This window comes from Gossypium hirsutum, chromosome A09 (genome assembly GCF_007990345.1).
Source record: "Gossypium hirsutum isolate 1008001.06 chromosome A09, Gossypium_hirsutum_v2.1, whole genome shotgun sequence".
Lineage (NCBI taxonomy): Eukaryota > Viridiplantae > Streptophyta > Magnoliopsida > Malvales > Malvaceae > Gossypium > Gossypium hirsutum.
Genome location: NC_053432.1, coordinates 58,893,567 through 58,917,345, shown reverse-complemented (window position 1 = coordinate 58,917,345; position 23,779 = coordinate 58,893,567). Strand labels below are relative to the sequence as shown.

Here is a 23,779-nt window from a genome sequence, read left to right as displayed (position 1 = left end):
TTTGGCTTAGTTTTGGTTTATCATGTTTTCTCGGTTTAAATGTTAGCCATTCATCTAACTCCTCGATTCGTAACCTTCGTTCTTCATGGTTAGATTCTTTGTTGTGGATTGAACATGGCTCATGTGTGTCCTTCGAACTTATTTCCTGCAAAATAGGTTGCACTGTATGATCAGTTTGAGTAGAACATTTTGCACAATCACCTTCAATTTTTGATGTGTTTTTTGGGTTGCGAGCTTGAAGGTTGATTGTTTCGTCTCCTGCACGAAGTGTGAGTTCACCTGTGCCAACATCAATAATTGTTCTAGCAGTTGCTAAAAAGGGCCTTCCCAAAATTAAAGGAACATTACTGTCCTCTTCTATGTCTAAAACAACAAAATCAACTGGGAATATAAATTTGTCAATTTTAACGAGTATGTCTTCAATAATACCCCTAGGAAATCTGACAGTTTTATCTGCTAATTGAATGCTCATCCTAGTTTGTTTGGGTTTCCCTAGACCTAGTTGCTTAAACAATTTGTAAGGCATAACATTGATACTAGCCCTTAGATCAACCAACGCATTATTAACATCTAAACTACCAATTAAACAAGGAATCGTAAAACTCCCAGGATCTTTTAGTTTGTTGGGTAGCTTATTCTGAAGAACAGCTAAGCAAAGCGCGTTCAGCTCCACATGTGACCTTTCATCTAACTTTCGTTTATTTTCTAGAAGCTCCTTTAAAAATTTGACTGCGTTCGACATCTGCGAAAGTGCTTCAATAAACGGTAGGTTAATATGTAGTTTCTTTAAAAGTTTAAGGAATTTTCCAAATTGTTCGTCTGAGCGGTCTTTTCTTGTCGCATTGGGGTATGGCACACGAGGTTTATCTTCTGGACTTACCGATTTTTGTTCTTTTTGGCCTACCTCATTCTTACCTTTGCTTACCACCATTTCTGGCCTTCGTTTTGCAACTAACCCTTCCTCATCTTGAATGGCAATCGTGTTGAGTTGCTCCATTGGGTTAGATTCAGTGTTGCTTAGCAGGCTACCTTGTGGTTGTTCGGAAATTAACTTGGCGAGCTGTCTAATCTGAGTTTCGAGCCCTTAGATTGATGCTTGTTAATTTTTGAGTGTTTTCTCGGTATTTTAAAAATGAGTCTCTGACACCGAGATGAATTTGGTTAGCATCTCCTCAAGGTTCTGCTTTTTTTCTTGCTAGTAAGGTTGTTGTTGAAAACCCTGAGGATGTTGTGGCCTTTGATTTCCTTGACCGACCCACGAGAAATTGGAAAGGTTCCTCCAACCTGTATTATAAGTGTTACTATATGGGTTATTTTGGGGTCTAGAGTTATTGTTACCCATATATTGGACTTGTTCCTCCTCGATGCTAGAGTTAAAGGGTTGATATTCTGTGCATGTACCTCCTCCATTTGAATCGAACCTCATCACTGGGTGAACCTGTGAAGAACTAAGGAAACCATCAATTTTCTTATTCAAGAGTTCTACCTGATTAAAAAGCATAGTGGCCGAATCAACGTTATAGACGCCAACTGTTTTCGTTGGCTTTGTCCTCATGACTTGCCACTGATAGTTACTCAGTGACATTTCCTTTATAGATTCATAGGCATCTTTAGGTGTCTTATTATTAATGGTTTCTTCAGAGGCTACATTATTCATCTACTGAGTCGAAGGATTCAGGCCATTATGAAACATTTGAACCTGTAGCCAAAAGCGGTAACCCATGGTGAGGGCATCTTCACCAAAGGTCTTTGTATCTCTCCCATGCATCGTAGAGTGTCTCTAAATCCATCTGTACAAAAGAAGATATATCATTACGTAATTTAGTTGTTTTAGCCAGCGGAAAGTATTTTAATAAGAACTTTTCGGTCATTTGTTCCCAAGTAGTGATTGACCCTTGTGGTAACGAGTTTAACCATTGTTTAGCCTTATTCCTTAATGAAAAGGGAAACAACCAAATGCGGATGGCGTCATCAGAAACGCCATTAATTTTAATGGTATTGCAAAATTCTAGGAAATTTGCCAAGTGAGCATTGGGATCCTCATCCTGCAAACCATCAAACTGAACAAACTGTTGTATCATTTGAATTGTGTTAGGTTTTAGTTCAAAATTATTTGCAGCAATAGCAGGTCTAACAATACTTGACTTTGTTCCTGCTAAATTAGGTTTAGCATAATCATACATAGTGCGTGGAGCATGATTTTGATTTACTGGATTAGCAGCAATCGCATGAGGTAGCAGATTTTCTTTGTTTTCAGCCATCTCCTCAGTTGTGGTTGAAGTATCGTCCTCTTGCTCGTCCTCTGTGTATCTTAGGCTTTGCCTTATTTCTCTTTGGTTTCTGCAAACTGTGCGATCGATCTTACTGTCAAAAAGAAATGGTCGTGACGGGTTTCTTCTAGTCATAAACTATAAGAACCTACCAGAAAAAGGGAAAAAGAAGAATTAGTAATAAAAAATAGAATAAAATTTAAATTGAAGTAAAAGTAAATGGCTAAAGTAATAAAAATCGAGTGTTCCTAATATCTTAGTTCCCCAGCAACGGTGCCAAAAACTTGATACGTGATATTTGTGACAAGTTTTAAATATTTATAATGAATCATTTTTGAAACTAACTATTATCATGATGAAGGCAAGTATACCTATCGAATAGTAGTATAGCTTTAGCAAGACCGGATTGTCGAACCCAAAGGAACTAAAAGTACTAGTAATGACTGTCTTTTTACTATCTAGCCTAAGAATAATGGGGAATTACTTTTCGAAAAACGATTGAATTAAGACAATACCTAAGGAAAAATCCACCTAGACTTCACTTGTTATTTGACTCTGAATCGAACGATTTATTCATTTGACTTGATCCGTAAAAATCCCTAAGTTATATTATTATCCCTCTCGAGACTAACAACGTCTAACCCTAGGTTGAATAATTGAAATCTCTTTCTAATTAACTCCCTAGGGTTGCATTAACTCGATCTATGGATCCCCTTATTAGGTTTCACCCTAATCCGGCAAAATCTTGTCACCCTATCTCTAGGCGTGCAATCAACTCCGCTTAATTATGACAAATGTACTCTTAGACAGGGTCTATTCCTCCCCTGAATAGGAGCTTAACTTGAATCAATATCTTGGAATATCAAAATAAAAATTAAGAACACATAATTAAGAACTAGTCAAATATTTATCATACAATTCAGATAATAATAACAAGATCTATCTTAGGTTTCATTCCTCTTAGGTATTTAAGGGTTTTAGTTCATAAAAAAAAGTAAACATCTCAGAAGAATAATGAATACAAAACATAAAGAAAAACCCAAAACTCCTAAAGGGAAATTGAGGGGAGATCTTTAGTCTTGATGATAAATCTGACTTCTGAAATGGATTAATTGGCTTTCCTTGAGCAGTTCCCTGCTTCCTCCTCTGTGTCCCTATTTTCTCCTCCTCTAGGGTGTATTTATAGGCTTTAGAATACTTAAGAACCCTCAAAATAGGCCTTGTCTAAATTGGACTCAATTTGGGCTTGGCATGGACACGCTCGTGTGACACGCCCGTGTGTGATTACTTTAGGTCGTGGTCAATCCTGTTAAATAGGCACGAGCGTGTGGTCCACCTGTGTGAGTCGTGCTTCAATTTTGCCAAATTGACACGGCCGTGTGGTCTGCCCGTGTGAGAAGGTCCAGGCCGTGTTAATTTTGTATGTTGGCCCATTTTCTCCGTTTTTGGCCCGTTTCTTGTTCCTTTCACTCTCCTATGCTCTCCTAAGTATAAAAAATGAAATTGCATTAAGAGCATCGAATTCACCAAATCTAAGGAAAAATTATCCATAAAATGTGTTAAGCATGGGGTAAAAATATGTATAAATTGCGGTTTATCATCAAGAATGCCTCACACCCCTTCCTTACAAACTTTTCTGCCCTCAATGCAGATATCACATTAGTCAAATAGTCTCGGCGTTCCCAAATCACGACCACCTCATTATCCCCCTCAGTCCTCCAAACAACCTTTTTCGTAGGACAGTTCAGACTCACTCGATGTTTGACTAAACAATCTATACCTAAAATTAAATTGAACTCCCCAAATGGAAGCTCCATTAAATCTGCCAAAAACATTGTCCCAAAGGACTTATCACAGTCAACTCACTATCAGTATTCTTGACTGGAATCCCTAAAATCTCAAACACTGTACTAGCTACATATGAATGGGTAGAGCCTATGTCTATCAATGCCAAATAAGGTATATTAAAAATTAAGAATGTACCCGTGATGATGTACAAAGCATCTCGATCCTCACGGTGACGTGCAACATAAATTAAAGCAGGCTACCTCGCCTCAGTCAGTCCAGCACCTCTTCCTGGTGCTTTCTGTCCTCGACCCATACTGTTACCACCCCTAGGCTGACCACAGCCCCTAGGTGGCTACTGAACTACTCTCGGTGGCTGTGCAGTCTCATTAACTGGAGTTTGCATCTGACTAGCTCTCAATGGGAAATCCTTAATGTGATGCTCAATAGACCCATCTAAGACAAGCTCCAGTAGCCCTTCAACACTCGCCCAGATGGCGTCTATTACAGAGCTGATAAATTGTCACCCCAGTAGGTGCAACAGTAGGCCCAACTCTCATAGGCCCATCAGACCTGGCCTTTTTCCTAGGCCTCATCCCAGAATTTGAAAGCTATGCATCCCTCTTAGCCTTCCCTCTGCCTCGATTTTGACGTTCAGTGCGCTTTACTTCCATGGTGATCTTCTCTTTTTTAACCAGTACAGAGAAATCTCGCTCCTTTTGAGGAGCTATCAGAACCTATAAATTGTCCCGGAGACTATCCTCAAAATGAACACAACACTCATACTCTGTCACCACCATGCCCCTCGCATAATGGCTCAGTCTCAGAAACTCAGCCTTATACTCGGCCATTGAACGATCTCCTTGAGTACGATTAAGGAACTCTTGCCTCTGAGCGTTTATTTGGCCCCACATTTTTGCTCTTGAAAACTATCTTAAATAGATCCCATGTCCACCGGTCGGGCTGACTGCCCTTCTTAACCGTCAACCACCACTGGTACGATTCATCGTGAAGTAGTGAAACAACCCCCTTGAGCTTCTACTTCGCAGAAAAATCCAGATCGTCCATAATGCATTTTGTGGCCTCTATCCAGTACTCGGCCACATTAGGATCAATTTCAGTGATGCCCCTAAATAACTCTACCCCTTGGACCGGAGTCGTTCCGTAATCGACCCATGACCCTCAGAACCAGTGTTGGGCCCAGCGACCCTCTCCAAAACTCGTAGCATGGCTTGGGACAGCGTGTCGTCCCCAGCTGCACGATCATGATACCCAGTCCCAAATCCAGTCTCAGTAACAAGGGACATCGGCATCCCGCTAGTGTACAGATTCAGAATCGTATCAGATGCGAAAGACTCAACTCGAGCCCCTCTATGGCCCCTACCTTGGCCTCTAGTACCCCGTCCACTAGTACCACGTATGCTCATCGTAATATCAGATTAATCTGTATTAATAGTTTTATGTAGATCAATTTACAATTTTGATATTAACAAATATTTTATGCAGTAAAGTTATCAGAGTATTCAGAGTCTGTTATCGCAAGTCAAAGTTTACTACGGTTTTCAGTTTGCACTACCTAAACTGCTCTAATAGAGCCCACTACATACAGTAGTTTCATAGCATACAATAGTATTTTCAAACAGATCGAAATAGTATTTCAATATATTCTAAGCATGCTTTCAAATAATTCTAAATAAAGTTTTAGAAACTTACAGGCTCGGGGCCGGAGACTCGGCGTACCACTTTAAAATATTTCAAATTATTTTACAAATCATTTCCCAAAAACCATTCTTTTTACAACCCAAATCCACAGCCGAGTTTTGTAACTTACTCTGATACCACTAAATGTAATACCCTAAACCCGGCCTAGACATTACAGCCGAATCCGGCAACATCACATAAGAGTATTTTTGGAAAACTATTTCAATACATAAAAACCGTTCCAATTATTATCTTTTACTTAGTTTGAAAAACCGTTAATTTATTAATTGGCTCAACTCTTGGTACCGTTTTACTTACGAAAACCTTAGTTAATTTTAGGAAAACACGCTTAGCCATTGCAGTTTATATTCCAAAATCTTAGTTCAAAAACCTAAATTAAAACCAAAAGCCCAAGTCCAAAATTACATCAAAATTCCCCCAAAATTAATGAAAATTGATGCGTGATATTCGTAAAAAGTTTTACAGATTTATAAATGAAACGTTATTGAGACTAACTTATTATCACGATTAAGGCAAGTGTACCTATCAAACAGTAGTATAGTTCAGCAAGACCAAATTGTCAAACCTAAAGGAACTACAAGTACTAGTATTTACTTCCTTTTTATTATCTAGCCTAAAATTTAAAAGGTTCGGTTGTCTAAACTAATTACTAACTAAGAATGCATAGAAAGAAAAACTTAAAAAAATACTTTTGGGAAAATTCGATTGATTGAGACAATACCTAAGGACAAATCCACCTAGACTTCACTTGTTATTTGACTTTGAATCTGATGATTTATTCATTTAACTTGATCCGTAGAAATCCCTAAGTTATATTATTATCTCTCTCGAGACCAATAACGTCTAACCCTAGGTTGAATAATTGAAATCTCTTTCAAATTAACACCTTAGAATTGCATTAACTCGATCTATAGATTCCCTTATTAGGTTTCACCCTAATCCAGCAAAATTTTGTCACCCTATCTCTAGGCACGCAATCAACTCCACTTAGTTATGACAAATTTACTCTTAGACAGGGTCTATTCCTCCTCTGAATAAGAGCTTAACTTGAAACAATATCCTGGAATATCAAAACAAGAATTAAGAACACATAATTAAGAACAAGTCAAATATTTATCATACAATTCAGATAATAATAACAAGATTTGTCTTAGGTTTCATTCCCCTTAGGTATTTAGGGGTTTAGTTCATACTTATGAAATAAAACATCTCAAAAGCATAAAGATAACAAAACATAAGAAAACCCAAAACTCCTGAAGGAACTTGAAGGGAGATCTCTAGTCTTGATGATGAATCTGACTCTTGAGATGGATCAATCGGCTTTCCTTGAGTAATTCCTTACTTCCTACTCTGCATCCCCCTTCCTAAGTGCCTTCTCAAGTGTTTAAATAGGCTTTGGAATGCCTAAGAGCCCTCAAAATTTCCTTTTCCAAATTGGACTAAACTTGGGTTCAGTAGGGACATGCCCGTGTGCGATTACTGAAGGTCATGGTCAAGGCTGTTAAATGGGCACAGGCGTGTGATCTACCCGTGTAAGTCATTCTTCGACCCTACCAAATTGACACGGCCGTGTGACACGCCCGTGTGAGGAAGTCCAGGCCGTGTTGTTTTCCCATGTGCGTCCATTTTCTCCGTTTTCAGCCTATTTCTCGCTCTTTTTACTCTCCTATGCTCTCCTAAGTATAAAACATGGAATTAAAGGATTAGGAGCATCGAATTCACCAAATCTAAGGAGAAACCATCCATAAATGTGTTAGGCATGAGGTAAAAATATGTATAAATTACGGTTTATCAAATACCCCCACACTTAAGCATTTGCTTGTCCTTAAGCAAAACCCTCAACTCACAATCAAAATAAATTCTTCTTAACTTATAATTCCTATTAATAATATCTCAAAATAATCCATAAGTAATCATACATTGAGAATTTGACTGAAAGAACATCAAAGTTCCAAAACATTCCAAGTTGAGCATTTTATCATGAAAGCATAGGTGTCTCCCCTCATCTAAGTAATTACCTTCGACTCAAAATATCATAAAGTTTCACATCCTCACTAAAGATTCACTCAAATCACTCGAGGTGTTCAAAGACAATACATGAAGCACTTAATAGTCAATAATGAAAATTCATTACCATAGGCTTGCATGAAAATCAAATCTCCACCACTATAGATTGAAATGAACATCAATCAGAAGGTCTTTAAAGGGTTGTAACGTGGCTTTGGTTAGGGGGTGTGGTCACAAGTTGAAAGAAAAGGTTAGAATTGAGATTGAATTGAAAAATTTCCTAACTAGAAAAAGTAATTAAACATCACTTGAGTATAAGTGTGCTTCTTCTCAGAAGATGGAATTTAGATACTGCGGCTCAACACTACCGAATTACTATTAATATGTACATATGAATGTTTTTTTTTTAAGAGCAAGTCAAATACATAGAAGAGCAAAGCATAGCTAAGCAATTATTTCAAATCAAATCTCAACAAAAATAGGGATCAAATTAATTTAGGGGATTTCAACAATAATGGTTTATGGATTAATATTGAGGGTAAATCAATTAATGGCTTGTTAGGCTCAAAGGGGTTTACTAAGGGTTAATTATGAAGGCAGGCTTTTGTGGAGTGAGTGGGTTAAACCTAAGTGCCTTTATCATTTTGACATATCAAATCAAATGGTGTGGTCTTGACATGCATAGTCAAGCAAGTTCTAGAATAACAATTCAATACTGACACACTCAAAGCAACAATAAAAGTGAGCATGAATGAAATAGTAGATGCTCTAAAGGCTCAAAATCTCACAAAAATTACGGCTTTTTGATGTTTAAACATGTGAATTTCAGCTCAAGATAATACCTAAACTTGGGAGAAACAACCTATAAAATTTTAAATTCAAAAGTCAACTTATCATGCTTGATTTTTTAATATCTTAAAGTTTAAACAATCAATGTATGAATGCCTAAGTTTTAATTCAAGACATATCAAAAAAAATCATAATTTAATTACAATTCATTCTAATAGTGATATGAGTGATTTACGTGAGAATAAGACATAATTCAGGGATTTCTAATGATGATATAAAAGACCCCCCACACTTAAGATGTACATTGTCCTCAATGTACAAAGGTAGATATATTGAAAAAGATAGATTGATAATCATAAGATAGGGAGAGAAGTGGAACTTCCTGAATGATTAATGAATTCCTTGAATTGGAGTTTTGGAGAATAATCGGCGTGAGAGTGGAGGAGGATACTCCTGTGGTGGTAAAGGTTCATTAGTCCATAAGTCCTGCGCCAAAAGAATATTATATCTGGTGGTAGCTATGGTCGTGGTCGAACAGGACATGGCAATCATAGAGAACCTTTCCCGGTGGAGTTTTTAGTTCCTATGCGACAATGAGCTTTGGAGCTCTTTATAACTGTGACAGAATCAGGAACTATAAGGAAGTATAATTACTCGTAATGAAATAGCTGAATTTGAAAATTGTAAAAACTCAAGATAAAATAGTATAAACAAGAAATAAAAAGTAATTTCAAAATATAAAGATAAAGCTAAGATAGATAATAGGTGTTTATAGAGAAATTGGGGCACACGGCAGTGGGGCATGCCCGTGTCCCTTCGTTTCAGCCTGAGCGTTTCATGGTTTTTGAAATTGGGTGCATCGGTGTACTCGGCCATGTTGCATGACTGTGTCAATCTTCATTCGCTTCTCCGACGCCCGTGTATGAAGGCACACACCCATGTTAAATTGATAGGTTTGCCCATGGTTTCAAAATGCGGGCGTGTCGCACGGCTGTGTTATTTTGGCAGTTTCACCCATGACCACGTCGCACGACCGTGGCAACTTATCGCATCTCGTGTTGGGGAAGAAATTTTTTCCCTATTTTCACACGACCGTGTTTCATCCCATGGTATGTGCATGGCCTACAGCACGCCCGTGTTCCTGGCCGTGTGGTTCTGAAAATCTTGTGTTCAGTGACTCAATTAGTTAATTAAATGTTAAAGACTAAAATTTAAAGAAGTTAGCAGCGTTAGTGCTCGAGGTGTCTCCCAAGAAGCGCTTATTTATAGTCTAAGCTCGACTTACTTCTCTAGTGTGTGATCATGGTGAATCGAGGAGTTTACACTCCTCATCCCTGCTATCAATTTTATCAATATGAGGTTTAAGACGAGTACCATTCACCTTGAACGTGCCAAATTTGGAATGGTTTACCTCGACCGTACCGTATGGAAAAATACTAATTACCGTAAGAGGGGTTTCTTCATTTGGTTTAGAAGTGGTGATTCGAGGATCTGCTGCATTGAGTAGTACTTTGTCTCCAACTTTAAGTTGATTTTTGGAGGAATTAAGCTCCTCATAGCGTGGTTTTGGTTTATCATGTTTTCTCGGTTTATGTGTCCGCCATTCATCAAGCTCCTCAATTTGTAACATTCGTTCTTCATGGATAGGTTCTTTGTTGTTGCTTGGCTTATGTATGTTCTTCGAACCTATTTTCTGCAAAGAAGGTTGTACTATATGGTTAGTTTTAGCCAAATGATTTGTACAGTCACCTTCGATTTTTGATGTGTTATTCGAATTACGGGCTTGAAGGGTGATTGTTTTGTCTCCCAAATGAAGTATGAGTTCACCTGTGCCAACGTCAATAATTGTTCTAGCGGTTGCTGAAAAGGGCCTTCCTAAAATTAAGGGGACGTTGCTATCCTCCTCTATGTCTAGAACAACGAGATCAACTGGGAATATAAATTTTTCGATTTTAACGAGTTCATCTTCAATAATACCCCTAGGAAATCTGATAGTTTTATCTACTAATTGAATGCTCATCCTAGTTTGTTTGGGTTTCCCTAGACCTAGTTGCTTAAATAATTTGTAAGGCATAACATTGATATTAGCCCCTAAATCAGCCAACGCATTATTAAAATCTAAACTACCAATTAAACAAGGAATTGTAAAACTCCCTGGATCTTTTAGTTTGTTAGGCAGCTTAGTCTGTAGAATGGCTGACCAGACTGCATTCAGCTCCACATGCGATGCTTCATCTAACTTCTGTTTATTTGCCAAAAGCTTCTTTAAAAACTTGACTGCATTTGGCATCTGCGTGGCTTCAATAAATGGTAAGTTAATATGTAGTTTCTTTAGAAGTTGAAGGAATTTACCAAATTGTTTGTCTGAGCGGTCTTTCCTTGTCGCATTGGGGTATGGCACGCGAGGTTTATATTCTGTAATCACCAGCTTTGGCTCATTGTGGCCGACCTCATCCTTACCTATGCTTACCACTGTTTCTAGCCTTGGTTCTACAACTAGCCCTTCCTCATCTTGAATGGCAATCATGTTGAGTTGCTCCCTTGGGTTAGATTCAGTGTTGCTTGGCAGGCTACCTTGTGGTCATTCGAAAATCAACTTGGTGAGCTGTCCAATCTAAGTTTCGAGCCCCTGGATTGATGCTTGTTGATTTTTGAGTGTGGTCTCGATATTCTAAAAATGAGTTTCTGACACTGAGTTGAATTTTGTTAGCATCTCCTCAAGGTTTGGTTTTTTCCCTTGTTGGTAGAGTGGTTGTTGAAAGCCTGGAGGTAGTGGTCTCTGATTCCCTTGGCCTCCCCATGAAAAATTAGGGTGCTTCCTCTAACCTGTATTGTAAGTATTGCTATAGGGATTGTTTTGAGATCAAGGATTGTTACCCATGTAATTTAACTGTTCGTTCTCTATGTTGTGGCCATATAGTGGGTATTCTAAACTGCTTGATCCGCCTCCACTTGCTTCGCATTGCATTACTGGGTGAACCTGTGAAGAACTAAGGAAACCATCAATTTTCTTATTCAAGAGTTCTACCTAATTAAAGAGCATGGTGACCGTATCGACGTTATAAATGCCGGCTGTTTTCGTTGGCTTTGTCCTCATGACTTACCACTGATAGTTATTCAGTGACATTTCCTCTATAAATTCATAAGCATCTTCAGGCCATTATGAAAGGTTTGAACTTGTAACCAAAGTTGTAACCCATGCTGAGGGCATCTTCTCAAGAGGTCCTTGTATCTCTCCCATGCATCGTAGAGTGTTTCTAAATCCATCTACACAAAGGAAAAAATATCATTACGTAATTTAGTTGTTTTAGCCGGCGGAAAATATTTTAATAAAAAATTTTCGGTCATTTGTTCCCGAGTAGTGATTGACCCCCGTGGCAACGAGTTCAACCACTGTTTAGCTTTGTTTCTCAAATAAAAAGAGAATAACCGAAGAGAAATGGCGTCATCAGAAATGCCATTAGTTTTAATTGTATCACATAGTTCCAAAAAGTTTGTCAAGTGAGCGTTGGGATCCTATTGTATCATTTGAATTGTGTTAGGTTTCAGTTCAAAAGTATTTGTGGCTACAGCCAATCAAACTATGCTCGATTCAGTTCCTGATTAACAGCAATCGCAGGAGGTAGCGGATTTTTGTTGGTTTTCAGTCATCTCCTCGGTTGTGGTTGAAGTATCATCCTCTTACTCGTCCTCTGTGTATCTTAGGCTTTGCCTTATTTCTCTTCGGTTTCTGCGAACCCTACGGTCGATCTCACCGTCAAAAAGTAGTGGTCCTGACGGGTTTCTTCTGGTCATAAACTAAAAAAACCTGTCAGAAGGAAATAAGAGAAAAATTAGTAAATAAAATAAAAATTTAAATTGTAATAAAAGTAAAGTGACTAAAGTAATAAAAATCGACTTTTCCTAATATCCTAGTTCCCCGGCAACGAAACCAAAATCTTGATGCGTGATATTCGTAACAGGTTTTAAAGATTTATAAATGAAACGTTCTTGAGACTAACTTATTATCACGATTAAGGCAAGTGTACCTATCAAATAGTCGTATAGTTCAGCAAGACCAGATTGTCGAACCCAAAGGAACTACGAGCACTAGTATTTACTTCCTTTTTTATTATCTAGCCTAAAATTTTAGAGGTTTGGTTGTCTAAACTAATTACTAACTAAGAATGCACATAAAGAAAAACTTGGGAAAATACTTTTGGGAAAATTTGATTGATTGAGACAATACCTAAGAACAAACCCACCTAGACTTCACTTGTTATTTGACTTTGAATTAGAAGATTTATTCATTTGACTTGATCCGTAGAAATCCCTAAGTTATATTATTATCTCTCTCGAGACTAATAACATCTAACCCTAGGTTGAATAATTGAAATCTCTTTCTAATTAACACCCTAGAATTGCATTAACTCGATCTATGGATTCTCTTATTAGGTTTCACCCTAATCTAGAAAAATCTTGTCACCCTGTCTCTAGGCGCACAATCAACTCCACTTAATTATGACAAATTTTCTCTTAGACAAGGTCTATTCCTCCTCTGAATAAGAGCTTAACTTGAATCAATATTCTTAAATATCAAAACAAGAATTAAGAACACATAATTAAGAACAAGTCAAATATTTATCATACAATTCATATAATAATAACAAGATTTGTCTTAGGTTTCATTCCCCTTAGGTATTTAGGGGTTTAGTTCATACTTATGAAAGAAAAAATTTCAAAAGCATAAAGATAACAAAACATAAGAAACCCAAAACTCCTGAAGGAACTTGAAGGGAGATCTCTAGTCTTGATGATGAATCCGGCTCTTGAGATGGATCAATCGGCTTTCCTTGAGTAATTCCTTACTTCCGACTCTGCATCCCCCTTTCTAAGTGCCTCCTCAAGTGTTTAAATAGGCTTTGGAATGCCTAAGAGCCCTCAAAATTTGCCTTTTTCGAATTGGACTAAACTTGGGTTCGACAAGCATACGCCCGTGTGACATGCCCGAGTGAGATTACTGAAGGCTGTGGTCAAGGCTGTTAAATGGGCACAGGTGTGTGATCCACCCGTGTAAGTCGTGCTTCGATCTTGCCAAATTGACACGGCCGTGTGACACGCCTGTTTGAGGAAGTCCAGGCCGTGTTGTTTTCCCATGTGAGTCCATTTTCTCCGTTTTCGACCTGTTTCTCACTCTTTTTACTCTCCTATGCTCTCCTAAGTATAAAACATGAAATTAAAAGATTAGGAGCATCAAATTCACCAAATCTAAGGAGAAACCATCCATGAATGCGTTAGGCATGGGGTAAAAATATGTATAAATTATGGTTTATCAAAAATAATGGACAAAACAAAAGCAGTAAGTTCATAAACTAAAATGTATGTAGTCATGGTCACCTTCGAGTCCTCCACTGCACCGATCCACCTACTGTTGGGGATTACCTAAACAAATAAAACAAATAAAGGGTGAGTTTTTGCAACTCAGTGCGTACATCCCACAGTTCAGCATGCATACAGTCAGTTAACAGAATACAGTCATAATTTGGGCCTGAACCTTTTACAAAATTGGTGTGGGCTTTGTCCGCTCAGAAACAGAATCAGATATAACTTAGGGCCTTAGCTCATATCAGATATAGCATGCATAATAGATCGAAATAATAGAAACATGCCTACCAACCCTTCACACCAACTCCATCTATCCCAACACACTATGTGGGGATAAAATCAACCCATCTAACCCTACACACCATAGGGTACTGTAAAACGACACATGTCATAAATATGCAGCTTAGTTGCCAGATAACAGGCTTTAAAGGCCTTTCAAATACTTTCTTCGACTTCATCAAACCCACCCCAATGCAATGTATCATACAAGAATGGCATGCTATAATGCATATTAACACACATATTTTTATATTCAAAACAGACAGATATACATGCTAAGTGTAACATGGGAGTACGTACATCGAAATATCAGATCACAGAATCAAGGGTCTAAGTAAGGCTTACCGACCCTACGACAGGTCATAATCGACTTGGGCGACCCATGCATCATTACAAAATATTTTAGAAAAATAGGATCACATGCCTATGTGGCCTGCCCGTGTGGGCCCACAAGGCGTATTTACACTCAGAAGTGGTACTCAGCTACCTGGAGTTGTTAATGATTCCACTATTGAAGAAGATAGCTTAGATTTCACACAGAAGGCGTATTTAGAACCAATAGTGGAGCAATCTATAATTGAAAAAAGCAAACAAAAAAATGTTGAAATAGAATTAGCTCGTGTTGCAAATAAGAATGCCATGGAAAAACAACCTTAACAAGTTGAATGAAGGCCACCGCCACATTTTCCTCAAGGATTTCAGAAGTCAAAGTAAGATTTTCAATTCAAAAAATTCTTGGATGTCCTAAAGTAGCTTCATATCAACATACCACTAGTGGAAGAAAATGCCCAATAATCTAAAGCTCATAAAGGACATATTATCAAAGAAGCACAGATTAGGGGAATTTGAAACTGTTGCTCTCACTGAAGGGTGCACAGTAATGTTGATGAAAAATTGCCACCAAAATTGAAGGTCCTAGGGAGTTTTACTATTCCTTGCTCAATTGGAAATCATTATGTAGGCAAGACATTATGTGATTTAGGTGCAATCATAAATTTAATGCCTATGTCTATTTTCAGGAAATTGGAAATTGGGAAGGCAAGACCTACAACTATCACATTGCAGTTAGCTGGTCATTCTTATGCACATCCGAAAGGTAAAACCGAAGATGTGTTGGTAAAATTTGACAAATTCATTTTTTTGATAGATTTTATTATTCTAAAATGTGAAACTGATAAAGATGTACCAACCATTCTTGGAAGACCTTTTCTAGCCACTAATAGAACATTAATTGATGTATAGAAAAGTGAATTAACAATAAGAGTTAATGACCAGCAGATAACCTTTAATGTATTTAATGCAATGAAATGTGCAAATATAGATGAAGATTGTCACACTATTGGGATTATTGACACAACTGTGAAGGAATAATTGGAAGAATTTTGTTACAATAATTTTGATAATGAAGCAAACACAAAGGAGTTAAATAAAGAGGAACTGATTAAAGAACTTAGTGAACTGATGGAGGCTAATCAACTTGAAAATAGAGCAATGAGGAGTTTTAAATCTTTAAATTTGCCAGAGCATTCTTTTAAGCCTCCTCGTCCTTCTGTAGTGGACCCTCCTACTTTGGAGTTGAAGCTTTTGCCAATACATTTAAAGTATGCCTACTTGGGAGACAACAACACATTACCAGTGTTATCTCTACAGAATTAACATTTGATCAAGAGACTCAACTATTTGAAGTTTTGAAGAGATCTAAGAAGGCGTTGGGGTGGAAAATGGTGGATAGCAAGGGAATCAGTCTAGCCATCTTCATGCATAAGATTTCACTAGAGGATTGCCTTAGCCATTCTATCAAGCAATAGAGAAGACTGAACCCCATTATGAAGGAAGTCATTAAAAATGAGATTATCAAAGGGCTTGATGCTGGAATAATCTATCATATTTTTGATAGTTCGTGAGTGAGCCCTATTAAATGTGTACCCCAAAAAGGGGGTGTTACTATGGTTAGCAATGATAACAACAAACTCATTCCAACTCATACTGTCATGGGATGAGGCGTTTGCATGGACTATTGGAAGCTCAACAAAGCAAACAGGAAAGACCATTTTCCTTTGCCATTCATTGATCAAATGTTAGATAAATTAGTAGGAAAAACCTTTTATTACTTTTTAGATGGTTATTTGGGGTATAACCAGATTGTCATTATAACATCTTGATTTTGGGCCTAGTTAGAATAGTGGTTTCAAGACCACAAATCTGAAGTAGAAATATTTGTTTTGTGATTGTTTTGAGTTCCATGACATGTTTGTATAATTGTGCGAAAGTTTCATGAAGAATTTTGTGAATAAGTGTCCAATTTAACTTTTAGGACTAAACTGCAAAGTTGCAAAATATGAGATTCTAAAAGCTGTAAGTATGAAATAGCTTTGTATTATTAATTAAAGGTCATTAAATAGAAATATTCCCAATTTCTAATTTTATGGACAAAAATGGGCATGCATGCATAAAATTTGAAAGTTTAGTAAAAATGACATTTTGGTCATTTGGTTAATAAAAGATTAAAAAGGGAAAAATCAAGAAAAATTTTCTCATCTTTCTCATATGGGTGCCAAAATTTCTAAGGAGCCATAGCTAGGGTTTCTTCACTCTCCAAGCTTGATAGTAAGTACATCCTAGCCCCGTTTTTAATGTTCTTTGCATTTTTGAAGTTGTTATCAACCGATCTAGCTATTTCTACCATTATTTTGAGCTAAGGTTCATGTTCAAAAACTTACCCATGTGTGACATGCATGTATTTTGATGTTTAATGGAGGAATATGAAAGTTTGATGTATGATAAACATCTTTTACAAAGAGATTTTACACGAAAACACCTAAAAATGACTTTTTTGTAAAAGTTGTAAATAGGTGGTAAAAATCTAATTTGAAAGAAAATGTGGGTTGTTATAAGTATGATATAGGTTTGGCTAGGCTTGGGTAACAAAGAAAATGAGTATATTTCATTTTACGAGCCTAGGGATTGATTTGTAAATATGTAAAAGTTTAGGGGCAAAACTATAATTTTCCAAAAGTATGATTTTTGGGATGTTTTGAACAATTTGATAATTAAATAAGTGAAATTTTCTATTAAAGATCAAGAAAAATGAAGTCGGACCTAAACCGAGGGAAGAACATAGTTGAGGACTAAATTGAATAGTTAGCCATATTTTGGTACCGAGGTAAGTTCGTGTGTAAATAATTCAACATCATGTTATTATGTATCTAATTCTTTGATATTGCATGAAATGCTTATTTGTCTCTATAGATTTGGTTAATGATGACTCAATGACAATTCGACGAAGATTTGGTACTTTGAAATCCTAGTTGAACCTTAGGAATAGATAGGATACAAATGTTATGACATTAGGGTTATTGAGATTCTGTATAAGACCATATCTGGGATATGGCATAGGCATGTGATTTTGTATAAGACCATGTTTGGGACATGGCTTTAAAAATGAGACTTCTTATAAGACCATATCTGGGATATGACATCGATATGAGACATCGTGTATGACCATAGTTGGGCTATTGGCTTTGATATGTGATCCCATGTAAGAGCATATCTAGGATATGGCATTGGCATCTTACTATGTGTATGAGATTTCCCGGGTATCCTTTAGTATTCCAAGTGGTTCAACGGGTAATCCAAAGATTATGTCAAAAAAATGACAAGGTATGATCATGTTGGAAGGGTACAGGTATGTACACAAAGCTCATAAATATTGAGATTATGAATCAATAAGACCTCAGTAAGAAGTGGATGAATGAATCATGATCATGAATTTTATTGTATACTATGTAAATAACATGATTTAAGATGTATCTATGATACTTGATGATATTGTGATAAATTATATTATGTTATGTGTATAATAATGCATGACTAATGTTGTTAATTATTTACATGCTAACTGACTGAGCTTTATGCTTACTCCCCTTCCTTCCCATTTTCTTATAGTGTCGGCAAGCTAGCTCGGGGATCGAAAGTCGTTGGAGCATCGATCACACTATCAAATTAATCCTTTGGGTATTTATGATTTCACATTTTGAGTATGGTATGTATAGGGGACTTGGTCTTTTTGTTTACGTGTCATATTGATTTCGCCAAGTGTCTTCGCTTGTAACGGTAATTGATTCATTTTGTAAATGGCCAAATGGTATTGGCTAATATTGGTTAAGTATATATATACATGTGATGATGCCTTTCATGGATGTGGTTATTGCATGGATTATGATTATAAGTATGAGATGTTGTATGTTATAGAAAATAGCATGAAATTGATGTGTGGATGTCTTAGTTGTAGCTGAATTGGTAGTGTGTATATGCTTGAATTGGTGTTGTTTGATGTTGTGTAGGTTGGTGCAATGTAAGGGTGGCAAAAAAGCTTGGTCAATAGCCTTATTTTTGTCCACACGGGTTGACACACGGGCATGTGTTTAGGCCATGTGTGACACACGGCTTGCCTTATGGGTGTGTGATCCGGCCGTGTGTCCCTTGCATCTTAGTTTTAAGAAATAGAATGCCCAGTAGTAAACACACAGGCACAAGACACGGCCGTGTGTCTCGACCGTGTGTCTCGACCGTGTGAGAGACACAGCCTTAGGACATGGGCGTGTGAAGTCTGCACCTTATTCATGAAAATTCATGAAAATTAAATTCGCCACATGGCCTAGCACATGACCGTGGGACTTAGCCGTTTGACCCTATTACGTTGATGACATCATAAATAGAGTGTAACACCCCAAACCCGGCCCAAACGTTATGGCCGAATCTGACGTGCCACATTGAAGTTAAAAATCCCTGTTTCGTTTTAGTGCTTTAAAAACTGACTTTTGTTAAGCTAACAAAGTGAATAGAAGCTGGGCACCAGGTAAGAATCCGTAACAGAGGAGGTGAGCCATGAAGGCTGCTTAAGTACCAAGCTCTTCGAATGGATCCAATCCTAGACATGCCCACAACCATTGCCACGCTTGGTTAAATCGAGTTGTAATTTATTTAAGTTGAAATCTTTGATAAATTGGATAATCGTGGCGTGGTGTTATTTTGAAAACAATTATCATTTTGAAAACACGTCCTAAGTCTAGCCCATTTATTAACAAATAGATTAAAGTTATTAAAAATAAAATAATCCTAGAAAAGAAAGAAAATCAAGTCAAAATGGCCTTATTACAACCCAAAAGTAAATAATAAATAAAGCAAACTTTATGAAAACCAAACACTTATTCAAAAGCCCAAAGGCGATCACCGTGGCCACTCTGAATCCCCTCCGGCTCCAACTCCCCAAATCAAGGCTCACCTGCAAGGTTAAAGAAAGGGGGTGAGTTTGGAAACTCAATGTGTAACAACCCCCTTTCAGAGCCCAAAGCAATATCAGCCTGCTGGGCCTAAGCCCAACTTCAATCTCAGCGTATATTGGGCCGAAGAGTTTTCATATTTCATATTACTAGGCCGAAGCCTTTACTGTAAACGGTATGGACCAAAGGCCCATTTCAATATCACATGTAATATCAATGAATATATGCAAGCCCATTTGGGGAGACTACTCAACCCACCATCCGCTACTCTCCACCCGTACCAACCAACACCCCATGTGGGGAATAACTCAACCCACCCAACCAACACACTACTGGCAGCATAGCTGCTGTATCATATATCTGGAGGCCTAGCCTCTTTAATAACTGGGGTAAAGCCCTTTTCAATAAACTGGGGCATAAGCCCTTTTCAATAAACTAGGGCATAAGCCCTTTTGCACTTCCTCCATCCATATAAAAACCCAACCCAATGCATTTATGAATTCATCATGTGCATTTCATACATATCATGTGCATATCATACATATCATGTGCATATCATATCAATCATGTATATCATATCCCACGTATCAAATTTATAATTAAACCTTAGGGGTATAATGTCATTTTTACCTAGGGGCAAAATAGTCATTTTCATATTATAAAGGTAGTTTCATAATTTTACCAAATATTAGCGTTTTCCATGTTCATTATTAGTTACTAACAATTCATATGTTTTAAACAGCGATTCTGGCCCATTTTTAGCGAAACTGAGTTATTGGGCCAAAAAACCCCTAATGGGCCCTACTTAGCCGATTTTGACATCTAGGCCCATTTAGCCTATATTCCATAATGTTGTTACCCGTCTTAATGCGTAATTTAACAGGTTTTCGTTCTCTACCAATTTTACCCAAATGGGCCCGAAAGCCCATTGGGCCCAATTTCAGCCCCTCGAGGCCCAACTTACCGTAATGCCAAAAATCGTGCTCTTACCTATTCCAACGATCCCGATCATCAACTTAGTGAATCTAACCAACCAATGAGCGTTTGCTTGCTCACAAGTCCTCGAAATGCCAGAATTTTGGCATTTCAGCTTTTCGGCATTTATCGTGTTAAGCTATGAAAAAGGGTTCGTTATACACCTGTTTTGCGATATTCCTCGACGAGATCTCCTATACGATTTCTTCTATAATCCACCAATTATAAATCATCTCACAATAATTAAACCAAAATGAGAACCATCTATTATCAACACTTACACATTCGGCCACCATCCATAATGGCCTTAAGAACCTTACCTTTGCCGAAATTGATGACTAGCTCTAGCCACTTCGATGATCCAAACTAATCCAAGTCGATCTTACGCCTTGCTGCTCCTCCACTAAACAAACCATAAAAAGATTAAAAGAAAAGCCCAATAAGGCCTCTACCCATATTCGGCCACCTCCCTAAACTATAGGGGTTTCGGCTTTTTGTCAACATTTACCATAGGAATCGTTTAGAGTTCGAGCACTTACCACAGTCTCTCTTCTTGAATCCGTTTATGCCTAAAGATAAAGGGATTGGCCACCAAAAAGTGAAAAGAAAAAGAGGTTTGCTGGTCAACAAAGAATCGGCACCACCCAGTCTCCACGGATTTCGACTTTTGCAGTATTTCGGCAGAAGTGGAGGTAAGAAAAACAATAGATGAACGAAGGGGAGTAGTGGGCTAGTTTGAAAGAAGGAAAAGGAAGAAAAGATGAATGGGAGGAAGGTAGATTCAGCTAGAAAAGAAAAGAGAGAAAAAAGACTAGACCAAAAGGAGAAAACGAAACACTCTAATTCCTATTGCCGAAAATGCTACCCTAAAACCCCTCTACCGAAATCCCCTCAATTCGGCTAAGCTCTATCCTTCTCTCAAATCCCTAAAATCTCTCCTCTTATCCCTCCTTAATCCATACATCTGACTGTTTCAAACTCTCCCCCACAGAGTTCCGTTCAGCTTTAAACTCTAGCATGCACAAGCATAAAAATAACATTACCTTTGCCATCACAGGGAATCGAACCCAGGTCTCCCCCCAACACTTACACGCCACCCTTATAGCTCCCTAGTGGCGTCACTTAGCCACTTTACCAAAGGCTCATTTGTGTTACATTTCACCCACAAATTTTAATAAGACCACCTATCCAAGGCCCCTAACTTCTTAAGTCCAAAATTCAAAAATTCCACCGGGTTTTGGCCAACACATGGGCTTTCCATAAGCCTATTTACCTACTCAAATTTTGAATTCCACAACCAAATACCAAATTTTAAAAACTTTACCAAAATATCGAGAATCGCGAAAAACCCGAAAATTAGGATGTTACAACTCTACCCTCCTTAAAGAAATTTCGGCCTCAAAATTTACCTGATCCAAACAGTTGAGGGTACTGCTGACGCATCGCCTCTTCGGTCTCCCAAGTAGCTTCTTCCTTGCCATGGTTCCTCTAAAGTACCTTCACTAATGGGACTGACTTCCTTCTCAACACCTTGATGTCGCGATCAAGTATTTGCACAGGTTCTTCTTCAAAGGTTAAATTCGACCGTACTTTGATTTCTACAACTAGCACGATATGAGTTGGGTTCGAACGATATCGCCTTAGCATGGACACATGAAAAACATCGTGAATACGATCCAGCTTTGGAGGTAACTCTAGTTGATAAGCCACCGGCCCTATCCGCTTAATAAATCGATAAGGCCCAATAAAATGTGGACTCAACTTGCCCTTCTTACCAAATCTCAATATCTTCTTCCAAGGCGAAACTTTCAAAAAGACCATGTCCCCAACTGCATATTTAATATCCTTACGCTTCAGATTGGCATAAGACTTTTGTCAATCCGCTGCCTCCTTTAACCGATTCCTGATCACCTTAATCTTTTCTTCGGTATCTGTTACCAATTCCGGCCCAAGTACTTGCCTTTCCCCCAATTTCGCCCAACAAGTAGGCGAACGACACCTTCGCCCATATAGTGCCTCGTAAGGAGCCATATGAATACTTGCTTGGTAACTGTTGTTATACGCAAACTCCACCAATGGCAAATAGTCCTCCCAACTGCCCCTAAACTCAATAACACAACCTCTCAACATGTCTTCTAAAATCTGAATAACCCTCTCTGACTGCCCATCCGACTAAGGGTGAAAAGCCGTACTAAAATCCAATCGCGTTCCCAACGCCTCATGCAATTTCTACCAAAACCGAGATGTAAACCTTGGGTCTCGGTCAAAAATTATCGATACTGGCACCCCATGCAACCACACTATCTCTGCCACATACAACTTGGCCAGCTTCTGAAGTGAGTAATCAGTTCGGACGGGTATGAAATGGGCAGATTTCGTGAACCTATCCACAATTACCCAAACCGAATCCTTCTTAGAAGGTGTCAATGGCAACCCACTCACAAAATCCATAGTTACCCTTTGCCACTTCCAAAGTGGTATCTTTACCGGCTGTAACAATTCTGAAGGCAGTTGATGCTCGGCCTTCACTTGTTGACATGTCAAACATCTCCCCACAAATTTGGTCACTTCTCGCTTAAGCCCAAGCCACCAATATAGCTCTCGCAAGTCTCAATACAACTTACACCCTCATGGGTGCATAGCACAAGGTCCATTATGTGCCTCTCTCAAAATCATCAATCTCAAGTCAGAGTCCTTCGGCATACAAATTCTCCCTCGAAAACAAAGAACTCCATCATTATTTAACCCAAAATCTGGATTCTCCCCCCTCTCAACTTGCTGCAACCGAGAAACCAACAACTCATCTTCCAACTGTTGCTTATTAATCTGTTCTACCCAAGTCGGCCTCACTTGAAACTCTGCCAATAAGCTTCCATCGTCATACAAACTTAGACGAGCAAACATTGCCTTCAACTCCACCACAGTCCTTCGACTTAACGCATTAGCCACGACATTTGCCTTTCCTGGATGATACTCGATCGAGCAGTCATAGTCCTTTAACAACTCTATCCACCTTCGCTATCTAAGATTCAGCTCCTTTTAAGTCAGCAAGTACTTAAGACTCTTGTGATCCGTATAGATAATGCATATCTCCCCATACAAGTAATGCCTCTATATCTTAAGCACAAAAATCACCGCTGCCAACTCCAAGTCATGTGTAGGATAGTTCACCTCGTGAGGCTTAAGTTGTCGTGACGCATAAGCGACCACCTTACCCTCTTGCATCAACACGCAGCCCAAACCTATATGCGACGCGTCGCTGTAAACAGTGAAATCCTTACCAGACTCTGGCTGAGTCAACACTGG

General features: G+C 38.2%; 2 non-coding genes across 2 annotated transcripts; both read left to right on the top strand.

Annotated features, from left to right (window-relative positions):
* Positions 1–1,716: 1,716 nt before the first annotated feature.
* On the top strand, positions 1,717–1,823 carry LOC121206784 (small nucleolar RNA R71). The gene has a single exon (XR_005901956.1). It is a non-coding gene; the product is annotated as a small nucleolar RNA R71 (small nucleolar RNA).
* A 9,943-nt stretch (positions 1,824–11,766) lies between these two features.
* LOC121206866 (small nucleolar RNA R71) lies at positions 11,767–11,873 on the top strand. Its single transcript, XR_005902038.1, has one exon. It is a non-coding gene; the product is annotated as a small nucleolar RNA R71 (small nucleolar RNA).
* The last annotated feature ends 11,906 nt before the right edge of the window (positions 11,874–23,779 follow it).